Source organism: Eumetopias jubatus, unplaced genomic scaffold (genome assembly GCF_037043125.1).
Source record: "Eumetopias jubatus isolate StellerSeaLion01/CBP00866 unplaced genomic scaffold, mEumJub1_p1.0 scaffold_2, whole genome shotgun sequence".
Taxonomy (NCBI): Eukaryota; Metazoa; Chordata; class Mammalia; order Carnivora; family Otariidae; genus Eumetopias; species Eumetopias jubatus.
Genome location: NW_028274808.1, coordinates 143,121,156 through 143,142,638, shown reverse-complemented (window position 1 = coordinate 143,142,638; position 21,483 = coordinate 143,121,156). Strand labels below are relative to the sequence as shown.

Below are 21,483 nucleotides of genomic sequence, written 5' to 3'. Positions count from 1 at the left end.
TTTCTTATAGTGGAATGCAATCTTAGCTAAGAGATCCAGAAAGGGAAGAAAATTAAGTCACTAAAGGGGGGGGTTACAACTGGGATAAGAGAGTTGGGTCATGAATTTCAAAGATGCCAAAGACCTCCTTTTTTAAATAGGAGGTTCGTATTTTATTTCTCCAGTGACATATTTGCAGTTGAATATGAATTAAAGACCTGTTTACACACCAAAGCCAGGTCCTTTGAGTAGTTTGGTCAAAGAGGTAAAACCCCCAGCTGGCTCAAAGGGAAGCATCTACTCCTTGGCTCCAGTTTTGGAATTCTGCCAGCCTTGAGCTCATCAATTTCTTCAATACCATCAGGTGTCAGATCTCCATGGTAGTTGCTATTTCTTTGAGCCATGGGTGCACTTACCCAGACCCCTAAATATTTTACCTCTGTAAGAGTGAAAAGTTTGTCAGGTATAATACCCCCAACTTTTTTTCCAAGCTTTTTCAGAATGGTCTCCTGTGTGGATGGTATCAGAGCTTTGAAGCATGCAAAGTATAGTAGGAGAACTGAATTTGATACTTTCCAACTGGCTTTCCATTATACATTGTATAAAAAGTTGCTACTTCATATACTCTCACCAGAGATACTGTAGAACTTCAACCTTGTTCATGGCCAAGATAGGTAGCTGGCCATTCCGTCTTTGGGCTAAATCCAGGTCTGGAAGCACAGCTACTATTTTGTGCCCATCTGGATAGTTTGGTTTTTGTTTGTTTGTTTGCCTTTTTTTTTTTTTTTTTTTTACAGCTGCTTCTATCCTCTAAGCTATTTCTGGTGTGAAATCAAATGGATCCTTAAGTCATCCATGATGAGGATCTGGGGAGATAACATGGAAAGACTGAGGCCACAAAGAAAAACCAGGAGTGAGCAGACTTGAATGACACCAAAGGTGATAAAATCTGAGTGTAGGAAATTCCAGAAAGGGAAGGATTTTGCTTGAAGGATGAAACATAATGGTCTAGAAGGATGATGATAGTCTGATAATTGATAGAATTCCAACACCATCTCCAAGCTTCATGGTAGAGGAATGATGAGAAATCAAGTTCATTCAGCTCAAGAAGGCTACAAGTGAAACAGTGACTTTGAACTTGGGTGATGGATGATATGTACACCTTAAAATGTTGATTATCACATGAATTATTCAAATAATTAATGCCCAATAAAATTTAGGAGCCTAAATTATCTGAGTGAGTCTCAGATTTGGAAGGGATTTTATAGGTATTTAGTTCAATCTCACACCAGAGTAAGGGTGCTTGTCCTTGAGTTTTCATCTCAAGTGGAAGGCATAATCCCAGCCTTAGAGTTTCCCTTGGTTATGTGACTGTACGTGAGAGAATGGAGTGAGGAAAAGAATGGCTGATGACGCACTGTTCTGAATGTGTTGATTCAGCAGATTATTTTTAAACACACCCATTTTAAACTCTCATTTTTTCCTTCAGATTCCAGAACAAAGGGTCCTTTCCAAAGAAAAAGCTCTTGTGACTATAAATATAGACTGAAAACTGCATACAGAATGTCTCAGAAAATAAGGTAGAATATCACAATTTGCTAGCATTCCACAATTTGCAAAGGATAGTAATAAATATGTTTATTATACATCATTTCACTCCTTAATTTTTTGAAATACTACCATAGCCCTTCAGAAGGAAAAGGACGAAAAAGGTTATACTTCCAAAGTGAATATATATTCTGCTCCCTGGTCGTTCAGAAGTCTACCAGACCTGAGCTACAACAGGATGAATATTCTCTTTGCACTGGGGACAACTATTGACTTACAACTAAATCTGACTGAACAAAGTACATTACTGTTTTTCCCTTCTCCCTCTTCTATTAGAAACAAGAAAAAAAAAACAGGGGTGCTCGGGTGGCTCAATCAGTTAGGCTTCCGACTCTTGGTTTTGGCTCAGGTCGTGATCTCAGGGTGGTGAGACTGAGCCCTCCTTAGGCTCTGGCTCAGCTCAGAGTCTGCTCATCTCCCTTCCTTCCCCGCTACTCCTCCCCCGGCTCGCTCACTCGCATGCTTTCTCTCTCTTTCTCCCCCTCCCCCACCCCTCAAATAAATAAATAAATAAAATCTTTTTTAAAAAAAGGAAAAAAAGAAACTACAACAACAACCAAAAAAAAAAAAAAACGTAAAAGCAAAATGATCTGAAAAGTGCTCACTGCTGGGAGGAGAAGCCTCTCTGGATTTGGCAATTTGTCATCCTGATATTTACTGCCTGATGAACACTAGCTTGCTAGATTTTGCAGAGCTAGGCTAAGTGTGACAGACCTCTCTAGCTATTAGTTGGAGAGCTCATAAGCATAGGTATTCATTTGGATTGGGTTTTTTGAAGAAAGAAAAATAAGGTACTGATTAAGTACATCTAAATGATGTGGTGCGGAAGCATACCCGAGGCTACAAATGCCTTACTTTTGATTGAACAAGACATGTACACCATGAAGGACTCCCAGAAATAACTAAGTTTGAGCCACCCTCCTTGACTCTTCTTGAAGTATTGAGGGTTAATGTGATAAGACAAAAAGCTCTGTTCATAGATAGTATTCAGTCTCTGCAAAAGGCACATTTTATGTTTCTGGGATCAAAAAAAGTATCCCAGAAGTGATATTTTTCAGAAATATAGGGTTCTCAAATGAAGTAAAGTAGCTGCGATGTACAAAATCATACAATTTTCTTTACTTTTCCATACCTGAACGTGGCTTACCAGTCCCAATTTTCATTGCAAACAGAAATACTTAATGGTATCATTTCAAGAAAACCTGATTCTTGTGGTTTACTCTTCAGGTTCTTTTGGCTCATTTCTCTTCAGCTCAGGGATTACTCCCTCCCTTACTCCTAAGTGGCATCTGGATTTGGGTGAAGCTTGTGTTGCATCCCAGAACAAGTTGGTGGGTAGATGGGGTGTCTTGAGTCGGTGTGCTCTCGTCTAACATTAAAGAAAAACTTATTCTGACACTTTTTAAAATGTTAAGGGAGATTTTATTTGCCTATTGTAATAGGGAAGAGATATAGGGCTCAAGTCCAAATACAGAGGGACAAGTGGGAATTTATAGCCAAGGAGCAGAGTAAGGGGAAAAATCACCAAGAGGACACATAATGGATAGGGGGATACTTACTAAACTGACCCAACAGGATTCTTGCTAAAAGGAGGCCAAGGATGCATAAATCAAAGTACGGGAATAAGGAGCTTGATCAGATGTCATGGGTGGGGGGTGACTCAGCAGGATTCTTTGTGAACACTGAACTGGGCAGCACCATGGTGGAAGTGAGGTTGGAAAGAGGGTTCAGAGGAGCCTGACCAAAGTTGGGTCAACAAGACCCTCTGCCAGTCCTTGCCAGCCTCCACTGAGGCACAGCTCACCCTGCTGGTCTTGGGCCTCAGTCACTTCCCTCCTAGCATCTGCTGCTGAGGTCCTCAACCCACAGCACCTTCTGCTTCTCAGTCCATTCATTCTTTCTAAGCCCAATGCTGAAGTCTTTCTGCATGCTCCCAGGGACTCAGAAACTGATCTGCATTCCTCCATGATATTGGGGTGCTCAGAACTCTGGGGATGCTTTCGGTGTCATCCACATAGACATCCTCCGTAAGCTGCTGTTACTCTAACCTGGAAAAGTTTGGGGGCTTCTCATTAAGATTCCCATTCTCTTTGGCTGCTTTTTGAAAAGCCAGGAGTTGTCCCTTTCATTCAAGAACCCCCATCAATGGGGCGCCTGGGTGGCTCAGTTGGTTAAGCGACTGCCTTCAGCTCAGGTCATGATCCTGGAGTCCCGGGATCAAGTCCCACATCGGGCTCCCTGCTCAGCAGGGAGTCTGCTTCTCCCTCTGACCCTCTTCCCTCTCGTGCTTTCTATCTCTCATTCTCTCTCTCTCTCAAATAAATAAATAAAATCTTAAAAAAAAAAAAGAACCCCCATCATTTACCAAGGGTTTCCACTAGTGTGAACTAATAAGAAAGGAAGGAACTGTTCCAAACCTGCCAAACTTTACCTCAGATTTAAAGAGAAGACCTGGAAAAGCCCATAATGTAATTGGAATTGAGAGACAAAAAAAATGAGAAAATGAGAGCAAATATTTCTTCCTTTATGGAATGTTTTTCAATTGGCAAATTACCATCTAGGATTAACAGACATCCCACATATAAAGGATAGTTCTGAATTAAATTCTGCTAACATTTTTTTTAAATGTATGGAGTATAATGTTACTTGATTCTAAACCAGGAAATAATTTTTTCCGCCCCACATTCTGTCTGTATAATTTCAGTATATCACTGTCTGTAAAAACAGGCAGAAATCTGAAGTAGAAAGAGTACTTGTCAAGATGTCAGGAGGTCTGGGATCTGTCTAAGTTCTGTCACTAACAAGCTGGGTGATCTTGGGTAAATTATTGTGCCCCTCTCAACCTTGGTTACTACATCTGCCAAATGATAGAGATCTGAATATGTAAGCGTCTTTTTTGTTGTGATATTTGATGACTCTGTTACTGGAAGCTGGGCTCCCAGCTGGAGGCCAAGAACACAGGACACGTCTGTGCATGTTCAGCAGACTATTGTGGCAGCCAGCCCACTGGCCATCACAGGAAGACCCAGATGCTTCTTGGAAGAACTCATTGTGAAGGAAGATGAAGTGAGGCTCCAGAAGCCTGACTGACAGCAAAGTCTCGGTTGACAGAAAAGTGGTTATTTTGAATGTGTGACAGTATTTATCATTCTTGTCCATGTCTAAATTCAATGAAGGACTAACTCATTAATTAATAACAAATTAAGAAAAACTGAAAGACAGGGCTCGCTTAAAAAAAAAACTCTAAAAAATATGGAGTCAAAACATAGTGTTTAGTGACCTTCTAACAAACTGTCACCAAAAGAAAGTGGGCATTTGCAACATGCCAGAGCTAAAGCAGAATCCTGGCCCCTAAAAGCCTCTGGTGTTGTTGCACTGGGCTTGGAGGAAGCACGGCTGCATGCAGAGAGGGCAGGGTGCCCACAGAGCAACAGGGGCATCACATGGGACATCCCTGCAAGGCCCAGGAATTGGTCCCCAGCACTTGGTGGTTCTTGGCATGAGCACAGTAGTTCCAGAGGATTCCCATTAACCTCTGAAAGACTTTTCAGAGGCCAGAGGGCCTGAGTGAGCACAAACCTAGCACACAAATATTGCTTTCAACTGCATAACGTGCATGTGGCCTTCTTCCAGTAACAGAATCAAATTTTTCTTCAGGAAACCACCCCTACCTCCCTCTCAGTCTTAGTAGTTTGAATACAATTGATCCATTTCCCTGCTCCAGGGAGTGGACAGGAGTCCCAGAAAAGGCTAATTGATAGATTCCATCCTTTTGGCTGTGGTGATTATATTATGGACTGGCACATAACCAAAGACAGGCCATTAAATGAAAGTACAGGACTTTAACAGAATTTTTGGAAAAGGGACATTCTGGGATTGCAAATGATAGGAAAATGGAAGCCTAGAACTTCCAGAGATTGATACATGGCAAAAAGCCTGCCTGCGAAAGAAACAAACATAGAGGCAACGGTTGTGAAGAATTATGCAAAACTTGGAGATAAGGCAAGATGTTAGGTAACACGTCTTTTCAGGGATGAAGGCCTCCCAAAGACGATCTAGGGAACTGAATTTAGTCTGACTCACTCTTTTTAATTGATTAAAGATCTAGAAGTAGTGAGTCCCATGTTAACCTGTAGATATTTGTCTGGTAGAGATGCAAATGATGTCTGTCCAATGGAACAGATCATCCTAAACATTTCAGTTTATTGCCTTGTTGGATATTAACCAGTTTATGTGTCCCTCCAGCAATCTTATTTTAGCATGCCTCTACTGAGTTGCCTATAAATGCCTAGCTTCTCAAATGATGGTTGGACCAGTTTTAGTATTGTTATTGTTCTCTCACTAATTAACGAGTTAAATAAAGTCTTTGATACATGGTTTATTTTATATTCACCTAAGAGTCATTTTTAAAGAGTACTTTTTAAAAAAATTATACTTCAACACAAGAGATGAAGAAAAAAAAAAAAAGAAATAGAGAACAAGTCCTGTCTACTTTATTTCAGTACCCAGATCCTGCTACTCCTGCTTGTGGACTACACCATCCTTTGAGTTGATATAGTCTATATTCTGGCAAGCTAACGTGAGCTGAGTTTTTATCTTCTTATCCAAGATTCTGACCTCAGTTCCAAAGTTATTCCCCACACCACCAAGCAATTCTCCCACCAGCTGCATGTCTAGGAATTCAACTCAATTCTGACACTATCTACCTGGAGATAGCATCAGACTCCACAGTTGAAGGATTCAGTCCCACAAGACTGCCCCCCACCCGGGAGGCTAATCACAAGCCTAGGTTGTTTACCTGTGCCTCTGATGTACCCCTATAGGTTCCAATGTCCCCCTCCTAGTGTTTGATTAATTTGTAAGATCGGCTCACAGAACCCAGGAAACATTTTATTTTTACTAGATCCCTGGTTTATTATAAAAGGATATAACTCAGGAACAGTCAGATGGAAGAGATGCACAGGGCAAGGTGTAGGGAAGGGGTTGCAGGGCTCCCATGCCCTCTCCAAGTGAGACACCCTCTTCAAATCTCTTTGCTGTCTGAACCCCATTCTTTTGGTGTTTATAGAAGCTTCATTACAGAGGTATAATTGACATAACTCACTGCCCACTGGTGATTGTTTCAACCTGTTGCCCCTCTCCCCTCCCTGGAGGTGGGGGAGGGGGGGCCTGAAAGTTCCAAATGTCTAATCTCTGGGTTGGTTCTCCTGACAACCAGCCCCCATCCTCAAGTCCTTCCCAAAGATCAACTCGTTAACATAACAAAGATACCTTGATGGCTGTCATCACTTAGGAATGAGGATGAAGACCAAATATATATTTCTTGTAATAAACCACAATATCACAGTATCCATAACAGTGGTGATAAATACTGGTGAGCTCTACAGCCAGAAAAAAAATGTAGTTTGATACCCATTTGAATATACAGCCTGGTGAGATCTGAGAAATATAGGATTACATGTTAAAATAGAAATTTGTAGTCTTAATTTTAGCTGATGTCCCCCAAACAATAACTACTTTCTGCTGCCTCCACAGTGTACCACCATTAAGGCTACAAAGGCAATTCTGAAAACCAGTTTTGTGACCCTTAACTGATCATTAGCATTAGCTTATAAGAAAAAAAAGGTTGGAGAGGCTGAGGGGAAAACTATGGGATATTGGAAGACTGTGATATGACAATATGTCATATCCATATTGTGATATGGATATGACAATATCCCCCACGGTGACAATGGGGGATTTTGTCACTGTGCCGTGAGCTCCCAACTCATGGGGCATAAGGAAAATCTGCCTTCTCCAGACCTCAAGTGAGGAAGCGCTCAGAGAGTGAGGTATGTGGGCAGCTATCCGAATACAGCAGAGAATGTAAGGAGCTTGAGATTGCAGCTAGTTACTGCTGTGATAGAGAAGTAAAAGTATACTGGCTGCATTGGGTTTGGCAGGTGTTCCCAGAGTTTGTTGGGGTGAAAAAGGCATGAATATTTCCTGTAGATTAGATGTGGATCATGCACAAGAAAGCTGGTTTCTTAGAAGTTTTCTTCGATCTTGTCTAAGAAGACTATACAAAGGTCCAAGGGGATCTCAGCAGAAAGAATCTAGAAGGGTCTTACTAGGTCCCTAAGTGGTAAAGGAAAGAGTGATAGCAATTAAATGAAACAGTTGCCCTCCCTTTTGCCAAATGGACTTCAGGCAAGAACTCATAGTAATTCTACAGTTCTTCGCTTGGTCTGGACATATTAACCTTGAACTGAGCCTGCATTTTGGGACAAAAGAGTAACCAGAAAATTCATGGGCCTTGGTTTAAGTTTCATTTCAGTGGATGAGAAAGAGCTATAAAAAAAACTTTAAAGTAGGCTTGAAAGATTTGCATAGAAGGTAAATTAAGCTGTTTTCTCATGACATTCCATGAGTCCTGCTTGGTTAATGTAACCTTTATGAATCTATGAAGTCTTTACATTGCCTTGATTATTATATGAAGGTTCCCTCTCTCAGTTAAACATTGCTGAAATCAGGACATACCTTGTAAGCAACATGTATGTCTAATGTTATGGAAAAGTATAACCTTTTTTTAATTTAAAAATATGTTGTTAGGTTGATGGTGAGCTTTAGAATGAGAGAAATATGGTAATACAGCAAAAACACTGCTGCCCACTAGCACTCCTTTCCCACCACCACATCAGAAACTGCATAGATCATATTTTTATAATGAAATCTGACAGCCTTTCAACTCCTATTTGGGCAATACCACATTTCTGAAATCCCAAGAACTCTATTATCAGGTACGCATCATCAGAAGAGGTGACAAGGTTATGATCAGCCAAGCTGTCCAACAGAAAGGGCTAGAAAGCCTAGCACTTCCCTAGGCTCCATCTCTGATTTTGGCAGCATCACCTCCAGAGAACCCAAATGTCAGCCGCCACCTAGTGTCTCCAGGCTCAGGGAAGAGGGCAGGACAGGACAGCAGAGACTGCCTGGGCTCTAGAGAATTTTTCATGCCAGAGAAGGGAGTAACAGTGACAGATGGCCAGAAAGCTACCTGAACAGAACCAATCAGTTTTGTCAGATATTGAAAACATCAAATGATTAGATTTTATTTCACAGCTATTTAGACTCCTGAGGAAACTCCTTCTGGGTGAGGTAAACAGTGATAACAAAGCAAGCTGTTTATCTCCTCTTACCTACAGTCTGTCCCCACCCTCAGGCTGAGAATTCTTTCTCTTCCCTCCTGGATGGTGAGTCTGTGAGAAACTGATGAGCTCTAGGTCAAAGTCGTGCAGTTGGTTCTCTGAAAACCAAGAGAAAGAGGCCAGTAGAGGTCCAAGGGACCAATCCTGCTTACTCCCAGGTTGCTACTAGAACCAAAAGTCAGAAATGTCCCCTTAAAGTTGGAAAATGTCACAAATATCTCCAAGACACAGTTATTTGGGGATGAACTACTGAGCCTCCAAACTGGAGAGCCAGTTTCAAGCTGGTAGGCAGGCAGTCAAGAAATCTTGTGCCTCCTTGTCTCAGGCACTGCCACAGGCACTGACCCAGGCCACAGGGAAACTTCCAGGTATGAGGGAAGATGGTGTCATCCTTTTTCCTACCATAACAAAATGGTCCCCAGACTCCCCGGCATCATCACTTCCCTGAGCACCTGCTTGTCCCAGGGAGCCTGGGCCAGGACATGTCCAGTGTCTATTGCCTCTTAGTCCCAGACCACATTTTTCTTCAGTCACATCCGTTGGCAAAGAACAGCTTATTTCTTTCCATCTGCCCACCTCTGACTGGACTGCTCTCCTCTGCCATTAAGTCTTGGTCAGAAATCTCCCATCTACCCTTACAAATATCTGTAACTTAGAATTCGGGCTGAAAGGATTCAGTCTTAGTCCTTTTTCTGCCACAACACCCCTGGTCTCCTTTTGCAAACTTGCCAATCCCCTGCCCAAAAAAACTCTATATATTGACAAAGGCTCCCTGCCTGATTAAACTTTAATCAGGCTCTAGGATCTTCCTAAGCCCATAGGTACACTTCCTTGTAAAACCAGTTTCAGCAAGAACCCTGCTAATTCCATTCTACCAGAACTCTCCACCCTGGATACCTGATCAGGTTCCTCATCCTCCATCATCCTCAGGTGAGGTCTGATCCCCCCTGGCCTGCGTTTAGCAAGAGTTCCACCCTGTCTGTTTACCAGAAATCCTCTTTTGCCCTTGATGTTTCCACTTAGTGATTTTTGCATGAACTGACCCCCACCACGCTGCTCCTTGGCTATCAATTCCCACTGGCCCCTGCTGTGGTCAGGTTTAGCACAATCTCTCTCTTCCACTGTAAAAATCCATTACAGTGGTCTCTACACCTATTGCAATGGTTCTGAATAAAGTCCGCCTTACCATCTTTAGCAAGTGTCATTGAACTTTTTCTTTAATAATATCAATAACTTTTTTAAATTTTTTATTTTATTTTATTACATTAGTCACCATACATTACATCATTAGGTTTTTTTTGTTTTTTTTTTTTAATTTTATTTATTTATTTGACAGAGAGACACAGCCAGAGAGGGAACACAAGCAGGGGGAGTGGGAGAGGGAGAAGCAGGCTTCCCGCCAAGCGGGGAGCCCGATGCAGGGCTCGATCCCAGGACCCTGGGATCACGACCTGGGCCGAAGGCAGACGCTTAACGACTGAGCCACCCAGGTGCCCCACATCATTAGTTTTTGATGTAGTGTTCCATGATTCACTTTTCCCTATAACACCCAGTGCTCCATGCAGAATGTGCCCTCTTTAATACCCATCATTGGGCTAACCCATTCCCCCACCTCCCTCCCCTCTAAAACCCTCCGTTTGTTTCTCAGAGTCCATAGTCTCTCATGGTTCATCTCCCCCTCTGATTTCCCCCCCTTCATTTTTCCCTTCCTGCTATCTTCTTTTTTTTTTTTTTAACATATAATGTATTATTTGTTTCAGAGGTACAGGTCTGTAATTCAACAGCCTTACACAATTCACAGCGCTCACCATAGCACATACCCTCCCCAATGTCCATCACCCAGCCACCCCATCCCTCCTAACCCCACCACTCCAGCAAACCTCAGTTTGTTTCCTGAGATTAAGAGTCTCTCATCTTTAATAATATCAATAACTTCTGTGGCAGCAGGGTTAGTACTCTGTTTTAAACTGGTGTGGATTTTGTTTCCCCTGTAGAGCATGTTTTCTCATAACCATTCTATCATCATATCTTTGGGGAAGGGTGGGAAGAGCTATTCCACTGTGAAAATGAATAGAAATAGGCACAGGTATGTAAGGGAAGTATGAGAAAACCCAAAGACTGGGGCTCCAGTCCAGGGGTACGTAAGACCAATGCACAGAATGGAAGCGGGAGTCAGCCTCTTGTGCTTTGTGGTGGTCCTAGAACACATCAGGCAAAAAACCAGGTAGTTGAAGTATATAATTTAATAAGAAATGTGAGGGCTAATGGATTCTGTACCCTGTTCTGTTGGAAATTCTGGAGAAGACCAAACTCTAGCGTGGCCCAGTGGTAACAGTAACATGATACAAACAGAGAAGAATAAAAACATTAGCAGAGTAAAGAGATACAGAATGGTCTAAGTCAGCACACCAGGTCTTAGGGTCTCATGTAGCAGAGGGAACTGAGATGAACCTCAGCAGCCCAGAGGCACCATAAAGTCTCAAAGACGTTGTTGAACTGAAGGATGGCTCTTCCCCACCGCCAACCCCTCACCCAAGAAACCAGTCACAGGAGCTTTCTAATGTGGTTTCCCTCCACGTCAAATTTATCCATCCACCAAAATGGCCATGTGTAGTAGAAGGTTGATCAGCCACGTAAGACTAACTCCTTTTAATCCCTCCAATGGGAGACAAGGCAGTCGGTCTTCGTTATCACGATATTAATCCAATGTGGCTCTTTTTCTGTACCTCATCTGGGAGGAGACTGAGGAAGGGACTGTGTAAGAAGATTGGCAGACATCTGTGATTTTGTGAACTCCTGTTCACACAAAAGCACATCAGCTTTTAAGGCTCCTGATAAAGTTTAGGCACATCCATCTAAGTGTTAGCTCTCATTCCTTCTGATCCAAAATAGAAAATAAGGAAACTATCTTCTTTCCACACCTGAATGGTAGAGCAAGAAAATCTGTGACTTCATTTTATGTTTGCCAGGAAAAATAAATTGAGCTCCACTTAACCAAAAATCGTGCCACAACTAGATAGTCCTTTATTTTTTTATTGGTTTGTTTTCCTTGTTAGAGAATGGTCATTGGGATGGTCATTAACTGAGATGGGAAATACAGGAGAAATAGCAGAGGTAGGAGAGGGAAGGATTGTGAGTTGTGTTGAAATGGAGGTTCATTCTTGTCACAGTTTTATGTCTGAAGTGCACATAAGAGGTCAAAGCTACAAAAGCAGATTAGTAAAACTATCTGCACAGAGATAATTGTTGAAGCTATGAAACTGAATGAAATTGGCCTCAAAGAGAGGATAAAAAGAAAAATGTGAGGCACTTTTGTTTCGGGGTGAATGGCAAAAGATGAGTAGGAGTGAGGTGAAGCCCACAGAAGCCATGGAAACCAACGGTGAAGGGAGTTCTAAGAAGACCACACTGACTGTTCTCATAGTTCACTTCCTATCTTAATAGGGACAGAGAAGATGGAATTAGGTCACCTGCTGAGACTGAGGGATAGAGGGCTGCTCTTGGTGGGGGGAAGCTTAAAAAAGAACCATAGACGAATGAAAGTATTGCTGGACAGTGGAGAAGATGCAACTGAAATCATAGCTTCAAGCTCTAACACATCAAATGGGACTGATTTCTGCTGACTCCCCTTACAAGCCACCAGGAAAATGTCTTTATTAAGAGAGCTAAGTTTATTACACTTCAGGAAGAGAGAAGAGCACCTTGATAGCATCTTAGCAGCATGTTGGCAGAGGGAAGTCAGGGGAAGATATTGATAGGATTTAGAACCTGGCTGGGTGATTTTTAGTCAGGTTGGGATTATACAGAATTATGACATAATAGGTTGGGAATGATGTACCCAGTGAGGCAAGGGTCTTGAAGCAAATTTTTATGGTCAACCTGTCAGTCTTATTTCCTGGAAGCAAAGAAATATTTCCTGGAACAAGGAGCTAAGATATTCTGTGCTTGTTCTCGGAATCATTAACCCTAAGGACAGGAAAGTATACCCAGTTATTGTTTAGCATAGGAACAGGAAATTGTTTTGGTTTCAGTTCTCATTTTATCATTTTCTCGGGAGATAGCAAGAAAGGAGCAGGAGTAAAAGGAAAAACATGCGATTACTCAGAATTAAGAACTGACAAGTTGTGTAATGTAAACCTGTTAAAGAGAACGCAGCTGAAATAACAGAGCATTGAGTAGGAAGGTAGGTCAAGACTGGAAAGAGTCCAAAGTCTGGTAGAAGGAAAAGAGCAGAGGCTGAAGTAACAAATATTAGAGTCAATGAGAGTAAGAATTTGAAAATGTCCCATGATAGCAGGGTGAGCTGAGAAAGGATAACAACATATTTTTAAACATGAGGGGTGGGAGTGCCGGGGTGGCTCAGTTGGTTAAGAGGCCAACTCTTGGTCTTGGCTCAGGTCATGATCTCAGGACCCTGGGATCAAGCCCTGCATCGGGCTCTGCACTGCGCGGAGTCTGCTTGAAATTCTCTCTCTCTCTCTCTCTCTCTCCCTCTCCTATCCCCCCTCTCCCTGCTCGTGCACTCTCTCTCAAATAAATAAATCTGTAAAAAAAAAAAAAAGTAAGAAATATGAGGGGTGAAAAAAGGATTTCTAACACTGCTACTAATGACAGGTGATAGGTTCCCCTAATTATATCAATATTTATAGAGTAACCTAGGATAAATGATTCTCTTGTCCCTTTCACCCATTTTCTGATTGGTAAATTCATTCTTGGGCTTTAAAACTAGTTCAAATCTCATCTCTGTGAAGCTGTTCTGCCTTTCCCAGGTATCTCCCCTGAAAAATCTCACCACACTCTATCCAGACCTCCATAGGGAATACCGTCACAATACAGTAAGCATATTGTTCAAATGTACAAGGGAACTGAAAACTACATTGCTTTTTAAAACTAAAACCGACTCTGAAACAAGTAATACATTATATGTTAAAAAAAGAAGAAGAAGATAGAAGGAGGGGAAGAATGAAGGGGGGAAATCGGAGGAGGAGATGAACCATGAGAGACTATGGACTCTGAAAAACACTGAAGGTTCTAGAGAGGAGGGGAGTGGGGGATGGGTTAGCCCAGTGATGGGTATTAAAGAGGGCACGTTCTGCATGGAGCACTGGGTGTTATACGCAAACAATGAATCATGGAACACTACATCAAAAACTAATGATGTAATGTATGGTGATTAACATAACATAATAAAAACAACAAAACAAAAAAAAAACAAAAACCGACTGTAGACGCTTCTGTCCCTGAGGGATTGGCAAAATTTCTCTCTAAAGTCTTCTTTTTAACAAAAGAGATTCACAGTCCACTGTGGCTGTGACCTCTAGAGTATGATTTGGAATGGTCCGGTGAAACTAAGAGAGAATAAAATCACTTTCTGTGTAAAACGGGCAGGAGTTGGGGGGATTGGAAGGGGATCAAGAGGGGAAATGCAAGGACACTATTGAGAGAGCAAAGGACCAACACACACCAGGACCAGTGTAGTGAAATCGGTCAGCTGTCAGTAATGAAGGTGGCCCAAGAGAGTCTAAAAAAAAAGAGTAGGGTAACGTTCACATTTAATTACTTTCTATGTGGTTCCTTGTCACTATATGACCCCAAATCTTTAATAGAGCACACTAATGCATGAATGCCTATGTTTTGCAAGAAATCATGGAAAGGGTACTGAACTCCACATTTGAATCTGTTCAGGGCATAGAAAACAGAACAGCCATGGAAGGGGAGGTGCAAGGAAAATTAAGTCATTGAAGTTATCAGGAAATTGGAGTGAAAAGACCATGAGAACGTAAGCCCATGGAATCTAAAACAACAATGAAATCTTACCATGGGTGATGTGTTTCTCCTGTGATGTGCAATATTTGGATGACTTTCCTTAAATATCTAAGGAAAGGGGATCCTAGCTGCCATCTCAGATATATGTATGACTATATATACATCCCACTTACCATATAGCATACACTGACATAGGTATAACATATAGTAAGTGGTCAATAAGTATTTGTTAAATAAATAGATAAAAATACATGGATAAAAACAGTTCTATTTTATTAGGGCTAGAAGGTTAGATAGTTTCTTGCTGTTGTGAGAAATTCTCAAAAATCAGGAGATCATGTCTTACATTTCATGTTCAAAGCCCTATAATAGAAAAGGGTCTCACATATCTACATGTCATGTTCTACTTTTGAAAAGTATGGATAAAAAAAAAAGACAAGTATGACTAACAAAACTGGGAAGGTAGCACTGCAATTATTGAGAAAAGTTAAAGCATAAAGGGAAATGAAATCCCTATGAAAGAATATAGGAGTATGCAGAGATTATAGGAAAGAAATCATGACCAAGTTGACAGGCTTAGCCTCGACAGTACAGTGTTACTTAAGTAATTAATTCTTACATCATCTCTGTAAGGCAGATAGCAGCAACACATATAACAAACAGGAAACCAGAGGCCAAAAAAAAAAAAATCAAATTGAACTGGTGTATAATATTTATTTTTTTAAGATTTTATTTATTTGAGAGAGAAAGAATGAGAGACAGAGAGCATGAGAGGGAGGAGGATCAGAGGGAGAAGCAGACTCCCTGCTGAGCAGGGAGCCCGATGTGGGACTCGATCCTGGGACTCCTGGATCATGAACTGAGCTGAAGGCAGTCGCTTAACCAACTGAGCCACCCAGGCACCAAACTGGTGTATAATATTCAGCAAATCAGTAGTAGTGTCCAAAACCCAGTCTCCTATTCTAACACTGGCAGTGAGGAAACCAAAACTGCAAAGGAAGATCACTTTCAAAATTCAGAAGATTCTCTGCCAACCCCACTGGAATTACAAAGCCTTGTTGGTATTTCATTTCAATACCCATCTCCCTGCTAAAAGAAACCACCCCTGTTGTATACTTCCTGTTGCTTTTAACATTAACCTTTTGGAAATTTTCAGATAACACTGGAGGCCCTCTAGAAAATCAGGAATCACTGTATTAGTAGTAGATTGTAATTTAAAAATAATAGGTAGAAAGTTGCATTTTATATACCTAAATCATTTTTCCCATACCATTCTGATGGAATTGAAAGCAATAAACCTTGCTTCAAAGACTTAGATTTACAGGCCACATTTATAATATTAAAGCACTATTCCAGACTAAAGCAGGAAAATGGAGATTAAAGCAATGTGGTCTTTTTCTTTATTTATAGAATCAAGGCAAGGAGAGCAAATTTAAGATGATACAAAGTGCTGTCAACAGAGTAGATGTGAAGTGTGAGGATTACTTCAAGCCATGAAATCACTCTATTTAAATATGTACTTTCAGTGCCAGCTAGCTGAATGTAGTCTGGAGAAACAGACTAAATTTAAAAGTAAATAACTGTTTATTTTTTTTAATTGTTAGGAGTTTACACAGCATACATAATATATAAAAGCCTGCCATACAGACTAGTTTATGGAATAATATGTTACTGGAATAATTATTAGAATATTTAATAGAAAAGTACAAAATCTTTATTCTACTCTCCTGGAAAAATCAACAGTGCTTGCACTTCTCATTTTTGAAAAAAGGATTTATAATACTTAGCACCAGATGATTTTTGCAAAGTGCTTTTAGAACCTGGGTAAAGAGATTGCTCTCAAATACAAAGCACTGAACATTTTTTCCCTTACTTCTCTTATTGTAAAAAATAAGGACTCCATCCAGCCCATCAAGTCATTTTACAAAGCCAAACAAAATTTCTTCCCCTTCGTATTTTCCAGAAGATTTCTAGGCAATTTTCCAGAAACCACTTTTCCTTCATTTTTAACAAAAGAAACTTTCCTCCTATCCTCACAGTTGCCTTGCACGTCTGAGACTGACTTTATAATCTTACTACCTTTATGCCCACTGTCATATAAATATCCTAAAACAAAGCTTCCATTGACTGAAAACTGTAAAAATAAGTGAAGACTGCTGAGATCAGAACAAACAAGGCTATTTATTCAGAGTTTACAATGTTACGGTAGTCAGCCATCACATGCATTTAGCAGAAACTCAAAGGTGAACAGGGAATGAATAAGCTTGATGGTAAAAAACACAAGGGAAGGCTTCAGGTATGATCTGATTGGAGGTTATTGGCACTGGGAAGCTAGAGAGGGGAAACTAAAAGCTGGGCATCAAACGCAATTTTGGAGGGGAGCATATTTGGCTGTCTCTGATCAGTCCTGAGTTTGGAAGCAGAAGCAAAAAATAAAGAAGTAAGCAGCCATTAAGAATGCCCTGCCCATTGGAGTAGTTGTCAGTTAACTTCCTGAAACAGTTGTTACAGAAGTTGTGGTTTGGCTTCCTAGGCTGTTAGCTGCAGATTGTGGGCCAGAGTTCTATTGTCGTATATGGTATGGTCTGGCCACTCTCTGTACATTCAGTCTCTCTTCTCCCTTTTTGGTTGGTATCTTACCTGTGAGAGGTTAACCAATTCGTGGAAGGTTAGAGGTCAAAGCTTCATTGCTCACGGATTGTTAAGTCACCTTCATATTCAACACTATAGCAAGATTTTCTAGATCTTTTGTTATATCATCAGGGCAATCATCTGATGAGAGATTGGCTGTTCTGGGCAGGATGGAATGGAGCACCATGATGACCATTGTGACAAGAACAAGAACAATTAATAGTTTCTACAAAAGGCATGGGAACAAGAGTTCCAGTTGTCCAACTCAGGCCAAGAACAAATTTCACAGACCATGAGGACCAACCTTAGAGAGACAAATGGCTTTTTCATTATGTATATAACCTGTTCTGCCATGTCCAGTCATTGATACAAGTAGAGCAAGAACTAGCAATGGCACAGATGCCACCATGACTAGCCCTCAAGAAATCTAAAGCAGTGTTGTTATCCATCAGTACTTGTGCCAATGAGTTAAGACTGATCTGTATTCCCTCTAAAGCAGAGGTGGTATCGTTAATAACTTCTGCCAAAGTTAATGATAAGTTTCTCACAGTCTTCTCCATTTTTATGATTCCCACAGATGGGAACACTGATTTGATTGTTTACATAAACTCTGAGTCAGTAATTCCCCCCCGGTAGAATACCTGAATAATTAAGGGTGGCATTGTTTTGGAGCTTGTATATGAATCAGAATTTCCAGCCTTGATGATTTATAGAATTAGGGTCTCTATGTACAGGCAAGTCTCAGAGGACTAGTCCTAAAGTGTATGAGATGTTAGCTGAGGCAAACTGGACCAGGAATCCTGGACACAAAGAAAGTAGTATCCAGTAGCAGCACATAGAGAGCTAGGAGGGGGGAAAGGAATGGTTCATGACAGGTCAGAACCAAGGTCTTACATTAGTTATGTTACATATTTGGATCTCAGTTAGTCTCTTATGATGGCAAGTATTTGGTACACCACCATATGAATGTTGTTGAGTTCAAATTTAGCAAAACCTTGGTTTTTATCAGTAGATTGCAATAATTATTTTTTTTCTAGAAGAGAGGGACATAGCAAGGTCACAGGTAAAGTTGCTTAAGGTCATTTGCCCATGTTTATGGTGCAAGTGGAAATGTCATTGGTTATAATTCCCTATGATCCCATTTGATGAAACTGGAATTTACCAGTAGTTATGGGGATAGAGTGATAGATGGAATGTCCAGCAGTCAATCAGATGGGAAGCAGTGACTACCTTTTGAGATAATCTAATAATGGCATTAGAATGGCTGTGTTTTGATCTAACAATTATCATAAAGGAAAAAGAGAAAAGGGACCATTATCGGTGGGTGACAACCAGGGATCTATAGAAAATGAGAATGATTATAAGGAAGCAATGGAAAGCAAAACAGGAATTATTCAGGTGCTCCAGTCTGACAACTTAGGTGAATCTATCAACTATCTGAGCTCCTCAGCTTATTCCAAAGGTCTTGGGTTAGTGGTCTACTTCTGAAGACCAGCTGTTTCTAGAGGATCTCTGAAAATCCTCAGATTGAGGTTTCTTGTTGGAGTAGCCTTTTAATTCGGATTGGAATTCGGATTGCTTCTTTTCTCTCTTTTTTTTTTTTTCCCACCATCAACTGATTGCTTCTTTAGTTGTGAAATGTGGGACCCAAGGATTGACTGGCTTCTATTTCACTGTTACATCTGTTGTTAATAATACCTGATAAGGTTCTGTTTAACGAGGTTCAAGAGCAGTTTTTCTCTGATGTCTCTTCCAATAGACAAATTCTGGTTGAAAATCATGAAGGGGCTTTTCCCTCTTGGGAAGAAGCTGTAGGAAGGTGGCCTTAACCTGTTGGTGATGGGACTGAGTATAGTATTTGAGTCCCTTGTAATATTTTGCCATGTGTGTTTACCACAGGATGAAGTCTAGTATCAGAGGTGAAATTCCTAAACGTGTGGGCCTTCCAGTTACCAATTCATAGAAGGATTACCAATGTGTCCCCAAGCGAGTGGACCCTATGGCCATAAGGGCTGTTGGGAGTACTGTTGGCCATGAGAATTCAAGGATTTCTGAAAGCTTTGTTATTTTTAATTTGCAAATGACACCGGTTCTTTCAACATTTCCAGAAGACTGTGGGTGGTAAAGGCACTGTAGTTCCTGAGTAAGAGGTAATGCCTTACTGAGTTATTTTATAATAATTCCCATGAAGTGTATATATTGGTCACTTGATATAAAAGTTGGTACACGCCTGGTTAAAAACACAAAATCCAGCAGCTTTTTAGCAACTATAAGGGCTATAACTTTTTGGCAAGGAAATGCTTCAATCTATCCTGAAAATAAACATATAAAAATTATAACATATTCAAATCCTAAGGAGAAAGGAAGCTGGCTAAAATCCATCTGAAGGTGTTCAAAGGATGTCCTTAAGTCTTAATTCCTGGCCATGTCCCATTTTTACAGTTTTCCCAAGATTTTGTTATTAATTGGTAACACATGGCCAGTGTGTCTGTATCATGGTAAGGAGTTTCAGGAACAAATGTAACTAGTATCCATTTGAAATTATCTGATGTTACCAAGTAGCTAACTTGAGAGTGCCAGAGATGATCTGAGTCAAGTTTGCAACCATATATTTTTTATTCTTTCTTTCGCAAGTCAGGAGCTCAATATTGATATTTTATAAGGGTCTCTTTTAATTCCTCCAAATATTCATCCTTAGGGGGTTTAGTTAGATCATAACCTTGGTTAAGACTGCTAGTTAGGCATAATAATCTGTAAGAGCATTTCCTTCTGCCTTTTTTATCTCTTTTTACATGGGCTTCAACCTTCATAATAGCCTCCTCCCCAGGAGATAGGGGTGCATTCAAAGTTCCTTAATTGCTATTCATTTTTTATTATGGTTCCAGCAGAAGTGAGAAATTCCCTTTGTTTCCAAAAAATCCCAAAGGCATGTATTGTTCCAAAGTTATCTGTCATTTGTATACATGTTTACTCTCTAATCTTTGGATAGTTGACAAGCTCCGGGAATTACAGTAAATTCTGTCATCTGATCTAATTTTACCTCATATAGAGGACTATATTCTGAAGGAGAGTTTAAATTAGTAATAGCATATCTTGCCTGAGGATCTCCAATTTCAGTTTTTTTTTTTTTTAAGATTTTATTTATTTGACAGAGAGAGACACAGCGAGAGAGGGAACACAAGCAGGGGGAGTGGGAGAGGGAGAAGCCAGCTCTCCGCTGAGCAGGGAGCCCGATGCGGGGCTCGATCCCAGGACCCTGGGATCATGACCTGAGCTGAAAGCAGACACTTAACGACTGAGCCACCCAGGCGCCCCTCCAGTTTCAGTTTTAAGGTATGATCCATCGACATATAAAAGATTAGGTTAGGATTCTCAGTGGGAGTCTCTAATAAAACTGAATGAGATAGAGAAAGGAGGTCAAGCAATTGAGAGATTCTCCTTCTTCTGGTCTAGTCAGGATTCAGGATGTTGCAGCAGTGATTCGTAATGTGAGGGGGTGAAAGTAATGAAATCTCACAAGAGGTTAATTGGCTGGCTAAAAAAGTATTGTGTATTTTCAGTCAGTAGGAATGTCTATACTGTGTGAGGAGCCAAGCAGGGGTCCTAGGACTAGTTCAGTAGAAGTATCAACAAATTTTGCAGTAGCAATGATTACCTTAAGACAAAAGGGCCTTTGCAACCAGGCCAATATTGAGGCTATAATAAGTAAAAATTCTGATGGTTCCCAGGATGCTGAGTTAAAACCTACAGGGGCTTGTCCATGTTGTCCCTGCACAAATACACAAAAGGACTGTCTGTAGTTAGGAATGGTATTATGGATTAAAAGCAGGCGTGCTTTCTCTCTCAAATAAATAAATCTTTTTAAAAAAACTTAAGAGGGCACCTGGGTGGCTCAATCGTTAAGAGTCTGCCTTCGGCTCAGGTCATGATCCCAGGGTCCTGGGATCGAGCCCCACATCGGGCTCCCTGCTCCGCGGGAAGCCTGCTTCTCCCTCTCCCACTCCCCCTGCTTGTGTTCCTGCTCTGGCTGTGTCTCTCTCTGTCAAATAAATAAATAAAATCTTAAAAAAAAAAAAAAACTTAAGAGGGTAGATCTCAAGTTACGTTTTCTTACTATAATAGAATAGAATAAAATAAAATTATAATTAAATTTAAATACACGGTCAGAACAATTACCATTTCTGATAATGGAGTTTGGAATTTATTCAAGAAATATTCAGAGTCAAACAAATACTACTTTTGGTAGTAAATGTAATGTATTTTGTTTAAATATGAATTCCTATAACTTGCCTTTTCTTCTCAAATGTTTTAA

At 40.6% G+C, this 21,483-nt stretch overlaps 1 pseudogene; it reads right to left on the bottom strand.

Moving 5' to 3' along the window:
- Positions 1-201: 201 nt before the first annotated feature.
- Positions 202-21,483, bottom strand: part of LOC114206719 (NADH dehydrogenase [ubiquinone] flavoprotein 2, mitochondrial pseudogene) — a 37,740-nt pseudogene continuing 16,458 nt past the window's right edge.